Genomic DNA, 18,923 nt, shown 5'->3' on the forward strand with positions numbered 1-18,923 from the left:
CCAGGTCCCCAAGGGGGTGTGGGGCTTGTGGGGTACAGCCCCACATGGTGGGACCCTGGTGAGATGTGGCAGCCTGCAGCCAGACTGACCAGCATCGTCCTCCAATGGTCACACATGAAATATCAGGGGAAATATCCCTTTAATGAGTATCCTTAAGGATTTAGACACTAAGCAGATGTCTTCCATGCAAGATTTCCTAATATCTGAAGCACTAAAAGGGATTTGTATCTAAAAAACTTCATAGCAAACCCTGAAGATCTGCAGGACATGGTGATCAAGACTAGATGAAGGATCTGGCAGGGTGTGTGCAGGTGACTTACACAGAGTGAAAGCTGGGCCAGCCAAGTCTCTCTGTAGGCAACAAGCCCAGGAGCAGCTCTGCAGGGATGCCACCCACTGGGACAAACCCCAAACCCATTTCCATTACAGAAATCTGTACCTTGGTCAATAATGTCCCTAAGAAAAGGAGATGGTGTGGAGGCAGGAATGAAAGGAGATGTTTGAATCTTTGACTCGGGAAAACATTTGAAGCCAGACTCTAAGATGAGCATGTAATACAATGCCAGTCCCACACCCACGTTCTCCAGAGCACCTGTGGAAGAGCAGACACACTGCTCCTTGCCCAGACTTTGTGTCTTTTGCCTGCCTCCAGTGAAGCCAGAGAGATTCCCAGGTGGACCCTCCAGGAACTTTTGGCTCCCTGGATCCGTGATCCCAGCCCCTGTGCACCCATCTCTGCCACCAGTGTGAGCAGCCCCTGCAACGAGGGGCTGTAGGAGCAGGACCCTCAGCCAGAGCAGTGGAGGGGGCTGCACACAGGCTGCAGGCAGCTTCCCTTGGCTGATGTCTGGCAGAGGAGCAGGGTGTCCTGGTGGAGCTGGTGGCATCCTCAGTGTCACTGTTACACCTGCCAGGACCCAGATGAAGAGGTGCTGCTCCATCCAGCTCATTTTGGCTGCCAGCTCTGCAGCTGTGTCACCTGGGCTTGAGAATCAGTGCCTCGGCAGGGAGGGGAAGTGCCTGTCCTTGGACAGTGTGACTCCAGCTGAGGGACACAGGCACGGGCAGAGAGCACTGCAGAGAGTGGGACGGAGCTGAGACAGGAGGAGTTGGTGCCTCCAGCCTGCTCCTCTGGCTCCCCAGCAGCAGCACAGTGACAGACCCTGTAGATGTTCATGGAGGGCCTATTTTTAATCACCTTTCCACTGGGTTTTTGCAACGCCCCGTTCACACTTGCTCTGTGAAAAAGGATGTCAGAGCAGATTAACAGCTGGTTCCTGCCTGCCCCGACAGCTCTGACAATGCGTCCCTTCTTCTCAAGGTGACAGGAACATGCAGCTGCCTAATGGGTACAGAAGTGTCTATTCTTTCCCAGTGACATTTATTGTGAAATATCTGAGTGGGACTGAGAGACATGCAAGGCTTTCCCTCCCTTATCAGGCGACCCTGGTCAGTGTCCTGCTGTCAAGGACTAAAGTAATTTATGTCAGAGCTGCAAGTGTTTACTTATCTGCCCCAGCGCCCAGCTCAGCCCAGAGCAGCCAGACTGGCTCCAGAGGGGCTCACCAGCCTTTTCCTGCTGCTGGGAAAAGCTGGGTGCCTGCCCTGTCCCAGCCAGCCACGGCAGGAGGGGAGAAAATGGGCCAGCAAAAACCTTCCTGTGGCTCTGAGCAGGGGGACGGCAGCAGCACAGATGTGGGAGTCGCAGATGTGTCAGCAAGAAGGGACATCCCAGAGCTGGAGGGACCAAATGAAGCCTGAGCAGCAGCACGAGGCATCTGCTCACAAAGGCATTGGCTGAAGTGTGAATTTAGAGAGGGTTTTGTCAGGTGGAGCAGAGCAGCATCCAGCCAGTGCAAGGGGCAGCAGCTCCTGCGTGGTTTTCCTGGCCATCACACCTGGAGCCCAGAGAAAGCGCTGGGCAAGGGTGGGGGAGCTCCATGCCTTCGTGTTTTCTCTTCTTATGGACCTCTGGGGTGTTACTGAGTGCAGGGTTTGTGAGGGCAGAGCTGTTCAGGCACAAGGACAGCTCTATACTGGGGATTGTAACTTGGCAAGAGCATCCCAAATCCCTGTGAGCTCAGGGGTGGCTTTAGAAGACCTGTCCAGTGCTTCTGTCTTGTGTCATGGCAGCAACCAGAGATTGCAGTGCATCTGCTCTTTAGACTGCAAAACTTTCCCTCAGATTTGGTTCCAAAACTCTGCAGTTTTTGTGAAGCAGCACAATTATCCCAGCAGCCCTCCCCAGCTCTGGCCACCATCCGTCATCCCAAACAGGGGAGCAGCTTTCATCTCTCTGGAGCTGCACATCCTTTGTGGCCCAGGAGAGATGAGCACAGCTCTGTGCAGGGGGTGCCTCCTTCCTCATGGATGTGCCCGGAGATAAATATTAGGGTTTTTAGGCTGTGCTGCTTTCCTCTCCGAAGCTCACAAGCTCTTGTTGTTGGGCAGGAAGCCTTTAACCAGTAGGGATGTTGTGAACAATAGATTAAAGGAGACAGACTATCTCTTGCTAAATGAGCTGCTATTTGAAATCAGCTTTTTCTTCTTTTTTTTTCTTTTTTTTTCCCAACTCAGGGCACTGCTCAGAAAAAAAATATTCCACTGACGTTGTATTTCTCTTGACAAATATTTTTCCTGAGCTGTCTCCCCTTCCCACCCATCAGGGCAGGATCAAAGGGCTGGTCCTGCTCTGGGGATGAGCTGCAAGGGCTTGGGGTGGCTGCTGGGCACTGAAGGAGTGCAAAATCCTCCAGAGATCCCCTCTGGGTGTTGGAACTCAAAATGTCCCTAAAAACAACTATCATTTTAAGTTTAAGCCATAAAAGGAATTACCAACTTTGAAAGTAAAACAAGCAGTCACAAAAAGTTAGATAGTATAATAAAAATAATTACAAAATTTTAAAAAATTAATATTGTACAAAGAAGTTTTAGCACCTATACAAAAAGTTTTTACTTTATACATAGAAGTCAAAAATTTTAAAATAAAGAAAAGTGGGCCGATCCTATTCTTCCTCCTTCTTCTTCCTTACCTCCATATTCTTAATAATGCTAACACTTATAAATTGATTTAAAATTAAAAACATCTTTTAACATAAGTAATAAACATTAAAGAAAAAGTATAAACATATAACACATAATATATCATATAAAAAATAGCAACAGCCCTAAATAAAAAGAAAAAAAAAAACAAAAAACACCAGAGAGAGTGTCAAAAGTATGTATACCTCTACCTAAACTGCTAACCAAACAGCCACAGCCCAAAAAAACAATCTTTTAAATAACTCACAATAACTGCCTTAAAACCAAACAGCAAAAAGCTACAAAGTTTTTCTTTAAAAGCACAAATTAGAAAAAAAAAAAACTTTCCCACCACGCAAAACCCCTAAACCAAGCCAAGAGTTCAACATCTGGGAGTGGGCTTTGTGCCATGGGTGATGTTCACCCCAGGAGTGATGCCAGGGGAGGGGCAGAGCCAGCCAGGCTCTGCACGGTGCCTTTCACCTGTGGGAAGGAAGTGGATCTGCACTTCCAGGAGCCTGGGGTCTGCTCAGCTTGTTTTCAAAACACCAGGAGATTTCTGAAGTGCAAGCTGATCCCATGAAGTGTAACCTCTCCTGTTTTTGCTGAAAACCCAAAGCACAGCATCAATAACACACAGCCCCAGACTCATCCCTCCACGCTCTTGACAGAGGCTCATAGGCAAAAGTACAAAAGCCTCACTCAAAAAAAAAAAAAAAAAAAATCAGATATTTATTATGCCTTTGATGTTCCATAAGAACAGTTGTGGCTTCTGCTTAGTCTCCAACATCCGATTGACAATTGTTTATTAGTTTTAAAATAGCTGAAATTCATGTCAAACATTCCGCATGTTAGAAAAATGTTTATGAAGTGTTATCATAGTTTATTTAACTGTGAATGTTTAGGAAACTGGCATAAAATATAATGGACCACACAAGGCTCTGAGCAGCCCAGCAATGAATGGTAGGCACGTTTTATAGACCGTGGGGAAGAGGGGTGCCACCTTATCCTCATGGAGAACCCTCCTGGTCCTTGCTGTGCTGTTGTGGCATCAGGAATCAAACAGAACAGGGCTTGGTTTATTTTAAGGATGTTTCTCCTAAAATATTTACAAGGGAAATGCTCCTAGTGGCAATTTTTACACAGCTGGGTTGAGCACAGGTTTTAAATGCCAGGAGGGAGGGATCTGTTCTTGTGGGCCATGAGGGTTTGCTGATGGACACTGAGTGCCCTGAGGGAGCTTTTGGGTGCAGGGCACTCATATTCATTCATCATGAGCAGTCACACTACACAAACACAATATACTCTCCAAAATATTGCAAATTGGGCTTTATAGTTGGGATAAAGATGCCTTTCTAAGGGGTTTGGATGGAATTTTAGTCTTTCTTGCTGCAGATCTGCCATTCCCAGGCTGGGGGTGTGCTGGCAGCCTGACCATGCCCCCCAACTCTCCTCCCTTTGTGTTCAGCTGGAGTAGGGCAGGCACCATCCTCCAAACCTGAGACCCCAAATGCAATCTGGGCAACCCCTGCCCATCCTTTTCAGACCCTTCTGCTCTGCTTTGCAGCAAAATCTCTTCATCTTTAAGGAATAAGAAGAGCTGCAGGGAAAGATCATAGAATCCTGTAATGGTTTGGGTTCAAAGGGATTTAATTTCATTTAATTCCATCCCCTGCCATGGGCAGGGACACCTTCCACTATCCCAGGTTGCTCCAAGCCCTGTCCAACCTGGCCTTGGGCACTTCCAGGGATGGGGAAGCCACAGCTTCTCTGGGCACCAGTGCCAGGGCCTCCCCACCCTGCCAGAGATAAATGTCTTCCTAATATCTCATCTAAACCTGCCCTCTTCCAGTTTAATTCTCTAAAGACAAATATCAAAGCAGCAAATGATTGCAAACCAGCTCAGGAGCATCCCAGTACCCTGGTTCTGTTCAGAATCATGTCAGTGAAATTCAGTTTAGAGCCATGCTGACAAGCAGTGGCCAACAACAGCTGCTCATCACTGATGGTTGCACATGGGATCAAATTTTTAGAAATTCCCCATTTTTGTGAGCTTTCCCTTGGAACCTGCAGATTTAGCTGCAGGACACAGGAAGGAAATGCCAGGTTATTCTTCCCAGTGGCTGACAGAGAAGTGGAACAATAGGAATGAGTATTTTAGTCACTGGGTTAAAAATGCTTTTTCCCCTGGTAAAAATGAACTCGTGGGACTCTTTTTTGTTCCAGAGCCTAGATGAACACAGGAAACAAAGATGCTCCAAATGCTGTGAGCTTTTCTATAATATTTCTCTGAGCTCAGAATAAAAACAGAATAATCCATACACAGATTAATTGGTTTTATCTCTAACATTTGAATTTTAAATCAAAACCTCATTTCTTTCATTGATTTTATTTTTGACCACTGGCACATAAGTGGATCTGGTTGAAGCAGCTTTGCCTGCCTGTTGTTTCACAACCCAACATTATTTTGTGCCTGTATCTCTGGGGCCTGGCTGTGCTCCCATTTAATAAAAAATACCACTGGTTCCATGCTTGCAGAGTGGGTGGAGGGAAGGGTTGGCACACCAGGCTCAGCACAGCAGGGTCATTGCAGCACCACTAAAGGTACCAGCATTTTATTTCTGGGCTCTTGCTGTTCCCATCACCTTCATCTGAACGTTTTTTTCCCCTCCAACCATAAAATTTCCACTTTTGATATTTAAAAATCTTATTTCTCATAAAACTCCGAAGTATGAAAATTTCTTTTAAAGAAATATACCATTAATGTATCTTTATGATGTGCAGCTGATGCTCACAGCATGGGCTATGACTTTTTTATGCTCCCAACTTGTCCTTGAGACATTTTATTTTGACACCATATCCTTACATTCTAAATTAAAGCATATTTTTATTATCTGCTATGTGCCAGTAGACAGCAGTGCCTTAAAGCTGTTGTACAGATCCTTGTGTCCATCTCGGGCCACCTTCCCCTCTACTTCCCCCATTGCTTCACCTCTCCAGAAAAGCAGGGATTGAGTTATCCACGCTGACAGCAATTTACAGTGCCCATTAACAGTCATATAAATTCCAGTGGATCAAGGAAGCTTGGAGTATATGATATTCAGGCACAGCTAATAGCTCTGGGCTAATTGCCATCTCGTGTTTCTGCTCTCCAGCCCCACTGTTTACATCTGCAGCACAAGCAGGCAGTAAAACAAGTCTCCAGGTTCCCCAAGTCACCCAAGGAGGGCTGGGAGCTGCTGGCTCCAGTAGCAGGAGGAGGGCTGGAGGTGGCAGTCACTTCCCATATTTAATGTGAGCTGCTCCTCCTGATCCTGGAGGAAACCACATTGCACTGATGGAACTCTGATGGAAATATGGGCAACAGTGGTGTCAGCTCATGGTTCTCATCATGGCTTGAGGGAGCAGCAAGGGGTGGGTGGGTTTGGAGAAATCTGTTAAATAATCTACATAAAATCTGCACTTTTCTGTCTGGAAATCAGTAGCTTGAAAGGTTGATTAATAGGGATATTTACTGTGGAATCCGTGTTGGCTTGCAAAGCTGGGTGCACAGGGATATTTCCTGTGAAATCTGCTGATAAACGAGCACTCGGTGTTAGCTGAAACGGGGACATTGCTCACCCTGGGCTGGGCTGGGGTGCTGCTGGCAGCAGGGAAGGTGCTCCTCTCCTTCAGCAGCTCCAGCAGAGCTTGTTGGTGCAGGATCTGGGGATCTGAGTGTCCTGAGCACTGCAGAGGCAGGAGGAGCATGTCTGTGTGCCTCAGGGTGTAGCTTAATGCCTCTCCATGTCTCATTTGCTGCCTTCCAAGCCAAGACACCTTTTTTTTATTTTTTTTTTTTTTTAAGGAAATGAAAATCAATCCTCTCCAACATGCACACTTTTAATGAATTATTTGTGAGCTCATGCCTTTCAGGGTGGTGGGGTCTGTCAGTGGTGTTTGCTCCCAATTGATTCATTCCACCCTGTGCCAGGCTAGGGAGGGGGATTTGATTATGGCACAATTAATCCTGACAGGATTTTTTTAGATGATGTAACAACTTTAAAGCACTTTCCATCTTTTGCAAGATAGATAGATAACCCTTGTGAGGCTGCTTTGGTGCAAGAGCTGGAAAATCCACCTGGGGTGGGGCTGCTGGGGGAGTGGGGAGGTGACAGGGAAAGGGCAGGAGCCCCATCTGCATCTGGAGGGGGTCAGGTTGGTGCTGTCAGAGCACACAGAGGTGCCACCATGCCCTTCCCAAACATCCAGCTGTCCCAGGGGCTCCTGGCAAGGATGGAAGCAAACTGTGCCCAGCTCACAAAAGTGCAGAGCAAAGGCTGGGGGATGTCACTGTTCCCTGCAGGGGCAAAATGGGATTTAAATAAATTTGCCCATCACCAGTGCCAGCACAGCGTGTACAAACCTTCACTCTCACAGTGTTTCCATGACTTTCTGATCAGATTTCAGCATGGAAAGCAGGCCAAAACTATTAACATCAGGTGGGATTTCACTCTCCTACCCCAATGCACTCTCCTGCTCCTCTCCTGATCCTCTCCTTCCCAGAACTTGCTGCTATCCCCAGATATTTGCTGACCTACTCGTTTTTCATCCTCCTCATCACTCCCAAAAACATTTGCTGTGACTATCTGTAGAGTTGACCTAGCCCTCCTTCAATATTTGGAGAAAAAAATTATATTTCTGATACCATTTTTTCCCAGAAGTTATCAGCAGGGCTACAATTCTCTTTATACAAAATACTTGGCTTGACTGAGAGCTGGGACTCTGGGAGGTGAATGTGTCAGGCTGTGAAGGATTTGCAAAGTTTTGCCATCACAGCAGCACATCTGAGAGTCCCTTCTGGGCCACTGCTGAGGATTTTTGTCCAAATTTTCCACTAAATCCTTTAAAACATGCATTGATTTCTTTTTTTTTTCCTTAAAAACTCTGGAAATTCAAATAGAGGAGTGGCTACATGGGAGCATTGGGTTGCCCTGAGTGGTACCCACTGAAGTGTCACAGCAGAGTGACATCTAAGCATCCACTTCTCCTTTCTTTCTTCTTATTATTTTATTATTTTGACCACTGGAGTGACTAACACAGCATCACAATATTATTGTGCACATGCAGATTTGCCCTTCCCAGCAGATATTCCAGACATGAATTCCACAGGAATGCTTTTACACTCAGGATCCTTTCAGCAGCCCCTTTCCTCAGTAGTATCCTGTGCCCCCATCCCAAACTGCAGCTCCTGAGACAACCAAAATCCCTGCCAGAGGAAATTGGCCATTTCCTTTTTTTTTTTTTTTCCAGCTTTGTTGTTTCAGGTTGGACTCTTGGTCTCCTTGGAGAGGTGCAGTGAGAGGGACTCAGGTGGGCAGCCAGGCAGGGAGGGAAGTTTTGATGTGTCAGGAGAGGACCTGGTGGGGAGGAGGAAGAGAGCAGGGAGGTGCAGGGCACATCTCACCCTAGACATTGGAAGGGAGAAGCAGCAAAGCCCTGGACAGCAAATGAATTCAGCTTTTCACTTTTGTGATTTTGCAGTAAACCCAAGATCAGTAAATTGATTTTTGTAGTAATAAAAGCTGAACACTCATAACCCCCAAAGCGATAAACATTTTACTGCTGTTTAGAATTTATATTTTTATTTCCAGTCTTTTCCTTGGAAATGCCCTGAGGGGAAGGATTTTATGTGCAGCTCTATAAATGAACTGAGTGCAAATATTTTTATTTTCTGCTAAACATCAAAATTTTGATGCATCCTCATGAGGCCGAATGTGTTTCTTAAAAGTACAGTGAGCCAGCAGAGTAACTTGGTTGGGCTTTTTTCTGAAGGAAAAGCATTATCAGTAAAAACCCTGGGCAATGGGCCCTGGGCAAAACAGAATGGCCACAATAACCACCAATTTCTGATTTTGACCCTCTTGTTTCTTGAATTTGAGTTAGAATTAATCAGATTATTTTCTGTGTTTATGAGTCCTTGTAATTCCCACTCTGGGAACAGAGAATATATTGAAGTGCTTGCAGAAGAATAATTCCTTTCCCTCTGGTTCTGGGAAACAATTGTTTCCCTGTCTAGATCTCAGGCTCAAGTCTTCTGCTGCTGTACGATAGCAAGGCTTGATGGCTTGGAGTGGGGCTGGGCTGATTTCCACCCATGAGAAGCTGGTCCACCTTCTTAATTGTGGTTAATAATTTCTAGGAGGGTGTGAAAAGACTACATGCAATGCTCACTTGGAGCCAGGGTTTTGAAGCTTAAAATAACAGTGCAGTGATGGATGAGGAGACCATTACAGGTGCATTTTAGAGATTTCTGAGATGCTTGAGCTTTAACTCTTCTCTCCTCACAGTCTTGGGTGGCCAGAATTCATGGCAAAAAAAGTAGACCTGGCTTTTTATGCAAAGGGATAAAAGAAGCAATACATATAAAGGACATTAATGCTCTATAAAACACCCTGGAAATATTCCTTCTGTAAAATACAAATATAACACATATCAATGGCATCTCACAAGGTGACCCAGGTGGTTCAGCACTTGGCTGCACAGGAGTGGTGTGGTCATGGCTCTGCCCATGGCAGTAACATCTTTGTGTCACAGAATGACATCCAGGAGAAGAGGTGCAGTGCTTTGTACAGGTATAATTGAAGGCTGGGGGACCAGATGCCAGATTTTGGTGAGCTCTCTTGCCCATGGCCACGTCTCAGAAAACTTTATGTGGGCAGGAGCCTTGTTTGTGCATTTCTGTGGCCGTTCTCAAGTGCCTCCACTCTTGCTTTGTGCCCCCAAACCTTCACATTTACACTCTCTTTTTACTTCCACTTAACTTTAAGCTCCACTTCTATCCTTCACCAGCACAAGAAGGGAACTTCCACTTAACTTTAAGCTCCACTTCTATCCTTCACCAGCACAAGAAGGGAAGAATGGGAGATGGAGAAACTTCTTCTACTTGGCACCAGCTCCTAAATTGCCTTCTCATCCATGAATCCCCACCATGAGCCAAGCTTAATGAATCAAAATGTTAATTAACACACACATAAATTCAGCAGCCCTGGATGGATGATGCCTGGCCCCCTCTGCTACTCTGAATTCCTCCCCCTCATCATCGTCACATCTTCAGGCTCTCTCCTTCATTAGTTTTATCTGATGATTTAATACCACTGTTAGTCAAAAATTATCAGCTCTAGAGTGCATGCACAGCAAGCTGCACATCAGGGCTGTAAAACACGAGGCAATTCATGCTGCAAAGATGTCACACAACTAAAGAAACCTGTCCCTCATTTCCACTGAGCACTGAGGGACACAGAGATCCCAAGTCCTGGGCAGTACCCATAGGTAGCACTTGTCTTGTGTAGCATATAAATAAAATGAAATTAAAAGTAGCTTCTTTGCAATGAAACTGGGCATCCTGGTCTGAAAGAAAAGCAAAAATAATAGGAGTGGCATTTTAATGTGTTTTCTTCTCACGAGTGGACAGATCCAGCAAGAATGATGGAGTGCCCTGGTAGAAACCACCCCCAGCCCTGGGCTGAGGAGCTCTGGGCTGAAAATAAAGTCCTGTGTCTCCTCCAGGTGCCTTCTCCTGCCCATCAGCATTCACTCAACTTGCTCCTATCAGTTTGAATTTTGGGGACCCAGCATCAATCACCGTGGGGAGAAGTGTTTGACACTGCAGCCTCTGGGTGGGCTCAGACCAGTTGCTTTTCTTTGGTAATTAAGGAAGATTACACAAATGATTAAGCCTTTATTTACCATTAATGACTGGAGTTTACTGAGCTGTGGCACTGACCTGTCAACCCCACAGGCTGGGGACTCATTCTGAGCACCAGGAGCTAAAGAAGCCCTTGAGAAAGCACAGAATTAGGATTCAAAAAGGGATTTTTGGAGAAGGATGGGCACTTACAACCCTGGCTAAAGCTGTTGAGCTGCCAGTGGTGCTGCTGCAGCCACTGTCTTTTGTGGGATTGCCCTGGGATGCTGAGCAGCAGGGAATATGTGAAGTGTCCCAGCACTGACAGCTAACACACACACACAGCCTGCATGGCTTGTGCAGCAGATAAAGGAGAGAAAACACCTCCTTGAGAGAAAACACAGGATTTCTCCCTCTGCCATCCATCTCTGCTGACTCCTGATTGCAATCTCCCAGCCCCAGGGTGGGTGGCTCCCAGCTGCCATCCCTTGGTCCCAGGGCTTCCAGAGATGCTTTCTGCAGGGTGGAGCAGCCTTCCCTGCAAACCATGTCCTCATCAGGGTGGGTTTTAGGGGGGTGAGTTTTAGGGGGGAAAACAGCTGGTTTTTGTTGGGCCCTAGTGGCTCCAAGGACAAGGTCCTGGGTATGTGGCACACCCTGGGCCATCCTTTATCTCTGCTCTCTCTAAACATCTTTCTGCACTGTGCAGTGAAAAATAAATAAATAAATAAATAAATTGCAAATGCCTTTCCTTTGGCTTTGAGTGAGTGAAGTGTTTCTGGAACTAACCCAAATATTCAAAGATTTGCTTTCTGACATCCAAAGAAATCCAGAGGGTTTTCTTTTGGGAGAAAGAAGAGAATTGAAAAGTGGTCTGACAGGTTAAAGAAAGGTGAATGTGGGGGGTTAAAGAAGAAAACGCCTTCAGAATTGAATTAACTATTTAAGACTGAATGCACTGAACAATACGCTGCAAAATTTTTGTCCATCAGAGTTTGGATCAATTTGTTCTGCCTTTGCACCAACATGAATTTCCATTCCTGGACCTTTATTTCTGCCAGGGACCTGCCTGTGGGTAGGGACTAGAAGCTCAGCTGGAAAAGTTCTCATCTCCCCTCTTCACAAGGAAAAATCCCTCGGAGCTGTGCAGCTCTTCAGAAACAAGTCCCCTTACCTGGCTCCTCTGTGCCCCTGCTCACTGATGGGTGTTGGGACCCCGGGCAGACCCCCCCATTCTGAGCTGCAGGAAAACTGCTGAGCCTAAGTCAAGCATGGATTGGGTGAATAGGCACAAAATCTTCCATTAATGGCCAAACCCTGCTGCCAGCCCAGACAGCTGGAGGGCTGCACTTGTGCCAGCGTGGGCGGGCTCACTTCCTAAAATAGCTTTGGGATTGATGCTTCCAGGGCTCAACATTCCCTGAGGTGTCAGGGCAATGCTTTGTGCTGATGTGCTGCCTTCCCTGATAACCACTGCAGGGACCAAACAAGCTGCAGGGAAATGAATTGGAAAAGTCTCTCAGTCCCCCCAAGACTGCCAGCCCCATGGGAACACATCCCTACAGTAATGTCACCAGCTGACAGCAGCACAGAGCTCTCATGGAAAAGCAAAGGTTTCAGGGATCTCCTTCAGTCCTGCCCCAGGCAGGGCCAAGGCTCTCTGGAATTGTGTTAGTGGGAGTCATTTTCATTTGATCAGTGTTGGGAAGGATTTAAATTCAGGCTGCTTCCATCCCATCTCTCTGATTTTATTTCTTTAACACAAATAAAAAACTTGAAATGGAGTATTTGTACTCCACAGTCCTTGGATGTCAGGAAACTCTCCTAGAATTATTATAATGCTGAAATACTGTAGAATCATTGAATGACAGGATAGTTTAGGTTGGAAGAGACCTTAAAGCTCATTTCATTCCCACCCCCTGCCATGGGCAGGGACACCTTCCACTATTCCAGGTTCTCCAAGCCCCATCCAGCCTGGCCTTGGACACTTCCAGGGATGGGGCAGTTATGGTTTCTATGGGCAGCCTGAGACTCACCAGCCCCACAGGAGAGAATTTCTTGTTAATCCCTAATCTAAACCTATGTAAATATGTCCCCTGCAGTCATTCCTTTGGGACAGAGAAAGATCACATTCCTGATCCACCAACAGCAGAGGAAAAAGGGAACAACCACCTCCAAACCACTGAGACCAGCATCACCAATTAAGTGACAATTGCTTTTTGTTATTTCTCCTTGGCCTTGAGGTTTTTGTTAATCTTCAGGAGTGGGGTGAAGCTGCAGGGTCAGGGTTTCTGTACCAACCCAGAGACAAAATCCTGCTGGGATTCACACCCACACTGAGGTCCTGTCAGAGCAGCAAAGTGGCCAGCACACAGAGATGGGGGAAAAAGATTATGGAGAAAGGAAAGGGCTCCTCTGCACCCAGATATGGATTAATGAGTGAACCATTCATCTGATAGGGACACGAGGGAAGTTTGCAGGTATTGAGCCCCACTACAATTCAGCAATACCACTTGGCTTTATCTCTTGCCCAAGTAACACAAACATTTATGGAATTACATTTTAAGGCTTTTAAAGGTGTATTTAGAACGTGTTTCCTTTGAACTGTTATCTTTGCAAGCTCTCATATGCTGATAAAAGCCGTGTTCAGCTGCCTCGCGGGCAGCGCTCGAAAACTCGGTTCGGAGATTTTTCACTCTCTTGGGGCAGGACAGGGCAGCCTTCCCAGGGGCTGTGCTTGGCCTCATGCTGCTGGCATTTGCCACAGCCCATTCCCAGCAGAGCCAAGGTGTTTGCAGGAAAGCAGCAGCAGGAGGTCTCTCGTGGTGGGACTGAGGTGTGGGGCAATTTTGGAGCTGGGTCATGTCCTCAGAGGCTGTGAAGCTTTAACACAACGAAAGGAGAGCCTTGGGGTTTTGTGGACATCGCTGCCTGTGAGCTCCACTTCCCTCCCTGGGAACCTTCAGGAGAAGGGAAACAGCGTGGTGAAACAAATGACTTCATTCCAGGCTGGTTCCAGTTAGCATCCCCATCCCTCCTCCCAGCCCTGCCCAGAGATGAAGACATTGTTCAACAGCTCATCACTCACCGCAGGCTCCGTGCAGGCAGCCAATGCACAGACCCCAAGCCTCATCCCACAGCCACAGGACTTGACCCAAAGCTCCTTGAGACCCATGGAAAGGCTCCAGTGGATTTCTATGGGTCTTGGATCTCAGCAGATGTTGGCAAACTCCGCCAAAGCTAATGGGAACGTTGCTGGCAGCACAGGCTGACGGGTCAAGCAAAGGGAGAAAATTAATTTATCAACCAAGAGGATTTGTCTTCCCTTGAAGTTTCCAAGGAGTTTCTTCACAGGATGCTCATTAACATACCTCTGAGGGAGGAGGGACGCCTCTCTACATGCCATTTTAAATACCAGCAGCTCCAGGTTGGCAGTGGCCACATGGCAAACAGCTCAAGGGTGTGGAAATAGCTCTCCCCATTCCCTTTGACCGTTTTCTGCTCCTCTCCAGCTCCATGCAGACTGTCTTTGTCCTGACCTCCACCCTCGACTGGAGCCAAAATCTTGGTGCTGGAGCTGTGCCGTGATCACTCCAGCGTGGCTAAACTGCCTTTTTGGGGCTGCTTTCATTCATTTTCTTCACCCCAAGCACCCCCCACCTCCAAAATCACCATGCTCAACTTGTCTGAACGTGTGCCGAACCTGATAAGCTTTTGGCAACCTCCAGAATAAATTGCTTTAATAAAAATGAAAACCATTTTGAGGGGGGAGCAGGGAGGCAAGGGAAGCAAAAGCAAATACAAAAATAATGTGCAGGCAAGGGCCCATGTGATCACCTGGCAGGAAGAGGCATTCCCAAACCAAAGCATAAATCCTGGGGCTGGGAGCAGCCAGGCCAGCGTGGGGGCAGGCAGCGAAGCCCTTCACTCCCAGGTTCACATCCAGTGCTGCAAGGAGCACGGTGTGGGTGCTGCTTTTACCAGGTGATGGAGAGGAACGTGCTAAAACACTTCCCCAAGGGAGTTGTATGATGGGCAGGCTCCTGGGGGGCACCCAGGAGTGTGGGGCTGCCGAGGTTTTACTGGGGTGGGTGTGCTCAGAGCCCTCCAGGCAGGATGGGCAGATGTAGGGGGAGGAAAGGTTTGCAGGATCCATCCTCCGTGTGCCAAGCTCCATCCCACCCCACAGCAAGGCAAGGAGCAGCACAGGCAAGGGGAGCCTGCAATATCCCATCCTGCAAGGCTCTGAACTGGACACAGCCCTTGTGGGGGAGAAGTTGGCCCAAATCTAGCACATTCCACAAAGGAGTTTTCACACTTGGAGAAGGATTTTGCAGAGGTTCTTTTAAATGCTTGTATTATGTTGTCTTTGTCTGTGCCATGTACATCACGCTGACAATGCCACGCTTGGTGAAGAGCTACTGTAGATTGCCTAAAAGTTGACCACCCACCCCTGCAAATCAAAGAATTAGATTTTATAGGTTGTTTTTTTTTTTTTTTCTTTAAAAGCATTATTTAGTTTAGAGATTGGTGAAATCCATTAATGGATCAGTGGTAGATGCTCCACAGCTGGTTTGACATTTGCTCTTTCCACTTCAACTGGACTCAGGGAGATCATCACATTCCTGTTTTTTATTGTAGCATGAGCACTCTACTGCTGGTTTTCCATCATGAGAAAGAGAAGATGGAAACAGGAAAAAAAAAAAAACAACAACTTTGGCACATTCAGGTCTCCTGTGCTGAGTATTCAGGTGCTGCCACACTGGAGATAACACATCAGGGAGAGCCAAGGAGAGCTATGGAGCTTCTTTCTTTCCAAGGATCTGTGCCAGAAATGAAATTCAAAGTAAGTTTTCTTGTCTTTAATACTGATATATTATTGATTAATTAATTACAGAGGGATAAATGACACAGTTGTATGTTATGGGTAAACCATTTAAAGCCTAAGAGCTGTCATCCTTCCCCAGCTCTTGAGTGTTCCAGTGAAAAGCTTTGCTAACGAAGCAGTTGAGAAAAATATTTACAGCCAGACTTTCTTCAATTGACATTTGCATCTTCTGTAATTTGCACACTCCGTGCAATTTGAGCCATTTTCATGGGATTATAATTTATGGGAAGGGTTTTGCCTTCACTTCTCAGTGTCTCTGCAAAAAAAAAAAAAAAAAAAAAAAAAAACACAAACCCACAAGCATCTTTTGCTCTGAAATTCACACTTAATTTTTTACTTCTTTTTGGCCAGGGAAGGAGGGAGGGGCAAGGGAAAATGGATATTGCAGGAGACAGAGCAGAGATGGAGGAGTAAGAGACAGGAAGGACTATTAAGTGCAGAGTTTCTCAAACTATGGGTCATGACTGCTTAATAGAGAGCTGGCTCCCTTCTACCCATAGAAAAAAAGAGGAATTTTGGGCAAAAATTGCCAGGATTGGCATCCCAGTCCAGCCTGGATGGGAATGCAAGTTGGAAGAGGGGCTGCCTGGCTGTCCTCCATCCCTGGGCAGTGAGAGCCAGCTGTGAACTCCCCCTACATGTTTTCATGTGAGAGAGGAAATGGTTACAAAATCCTCATTGCATTAATCTGCTCCTTGCAGAAGGAGGGGAAGGCAGAGGTGAAGAGAAGAACCCCAACAGTTCAGCTCATTTGTGTATCCCCAGCCTGGGCTGAGCCGCTGCTGGCTGACAGCTGGCATGAAGATGGATGAGTCAAAAAAAGAACATTTTTGTAAAGTTTGAAAGTGTTTGTTTCAACTTTTGGCACGGCCCACCCAGTCCTCAGCATCCTCAGCAGGGAGCCAGAGCACCCTGAGCTCTGCAAGCCATCCACACACACACTCACATTTTCTCAGGGTATAAAATGTTTTAACTTTTGTTTATTGGCAAAATGTGACTGAAAGCAACATGAACAGGTGAATTTAGGTGGGATCACAAAAACTTAAAATGTGTTTCCCCACTAGACAAGTTGTGCCAAAGCCTGGCATGGACAGCTACCTTCCCACCACCCCTTGGCACCTCACTGAGAACAGCTGCCACCCTGTTTGATGATGTTTTTGTACTCTGCTGCACCTTCCCAGCACCTTGGAAGGCAAGAGCTGCACACCCAGGGCGTTTGCAGCCCAGATGGGGTAGGCTGGAGAAGGTGAAGGAAAGCTCAGCCAGAGTGGAAAGGGCTTCTCCTTCCAGCTGAGAGAAGCCCCTCACACCTGCCTGCCCTTTTCCCAGCTGATCTGGTTTTGTATTTTTTAGTAATGGAAATTCAAGGTTAGCTTTTTCTGTGCATGTTTCTGAGGTGTGTGGGTGACCTCCAGGGTTAAAACGTCTCTCGTTCAGCTGCACCCTGTGTCACCCAGTGCCACCCCATGCAAATCCAGGAAGAAGTGGCACAACCAGAGCCCACAAAGGCTACCTTTGTTATTTAGTGTAATTTAAATGCTCATCACACAGAAAACCTACTGGCTTAGCTAAGCCTCTCCTTGTCTCACTCTTACAGAGCCTTTCCACCTTGTCAAGGTGAGACAAGCAGCCAGCAGCCTCCTTGCCCTGCTCCTGCAGGCAGTGATGCTCCATCCCTCGGGTCCAGCTCCCAGCGCTGCCCAGGGTGAGGGGAGCCCTCCGAGCTGGTGGGCTCCCAAATCCTGTCGCGGGAGGTGTCCCGGGGCTGTGTCCTGCGCAGGCAGCTGCAGGCAGGGATGTTTGGAAGCCATCGAGCAGCCTCTGGTGGAAGCTGCCTGCTATGTGCGGGCTGCCTCCCGCATGTCCTGCCAGAGCCCGCTCGGTATTCCCGGGCATGGGGCGGCTTTTCGAGGGAATATTTCCTTCTCTCGCTGCAGCACCCGGCTGATAAGGTTGATCTACCTCCTCTTTCTATTCTTGCCTTTGCTCCCGTGTCTGCTGTGGAGCAGCGTCTGCCCAGCGATGCTGCTCCCGTGTGCTTGCTCTTGCTGTAGGAGCTCCTTCGGGATTGCTCGGATGGGATTTGATGAAAAGCCCAGGAGGATCAGGCTGTGAAGTGCCCTCAGGCTGACATGTGCAGAGTGACAGGACCAGGGTGGACAGCTCCAAACTGGCAGAGGGAGGGGCTAGGTTAAATATCAGAGAGAAATCCTACAGGTGCCGGCACACGTGTCCCAGAGAAGCGGTTTGCCTGATCCCTCATGCCTATGAGTTACTGCTGATGATGTGGGGATGCTTTTGTCAGCACCCCAAAGGGATTAACTCCATCCTACTGGGGCCTCCATCCACATCCATGGCCCAGGAGCCCATTCCAGCCCAGCATGAGGCTGTCAGTTCCCATCCCAGGGATGCTGCAGGATGCTGGTCTCCAGCTCTGGCCATGCCACCATGAAATCACCTGGTGATTGGGCTCTTGCATGTACCAGCTTCTGATCTCCAGCTCTGCTCTGTGCTCAGATAGCCCAGCCCATAGGGAACATCTCCCCTGGGTGTCTGTAGTGCCCTGTGGTGTCCCCTTCAATGGGAACAAATATTTGTTTTCTTTCCTGAAACAGTGTTTTTTCCCATTCTATTGATCCTGTGGAGTGAATGATAATCTGCATCCGTAACAGATTTTGTTGACCAGCTTTTCCTGAAAGCCTTATACTCTGTTTCTTGCTCTTATCCTTTGCTTTTGGGTGGGGGTCAGTATGACTCAGCTCTGGGGATGAGTTCTCTCACCACCAGAGCAGTTTCCCCACTAAAGCAGGTTGGAACCTATTGAAGGTCCTTCTTGTCTTGCCCAGTAAAGGTGCCCTGTCATCTCCCTGGCTTTCCAGTTGCAGCCACCTGTCTCAGTTTTGATCAAATACCTTCACATTGTATCAGTGAATTTGAGGGTTTTTTCTAATTTTACTGTTTTCCTTCTAGAAAAAGGGTTTGAATTTTTTTTCAAGTTCCTAGATGTAAAGAAATCCCTTCGTGCCTAGATCTTTTGGCTCTTCAGCCAGGAAGCAGGCAACCCTTGGTTTCTGTGAGCAATCTGTGTGATCATCATAGACACCAGCAAGGCAAGAGGAGGTAATATGGAGATGATTCGCAGAAATGTCCATTCTGCCTTCTTGTGCACCAGCACAACAATTCCAGGCAGCTGCTCTGCCTCAAGCCTGCCCAGACCCACAAGCAGCTGCTCCCCCTAAACCCTTCTTTTGGTGTTCCTCTCCTTGATGCTCCAGGCAGAGCTGCCACGGAACTGCTGGAGGCAGGAGTGGGATGGCATCAGTGCCCCCATGGCTCCGTGCCCCAGGT

Source organism: Lonchura striata, chromosome 20 (genome assembly GCF_050655825.1).
Source record: "Lonchura striata isolate lonStrDom1 chromosome 20, ASM5065582v1, whole genome shotgun sequence".
NCBI lineage: Eukaryota > Metazoa > Chordata > Aves > Passeriformes > Estrildidae > Lonchura > Lonchura striata.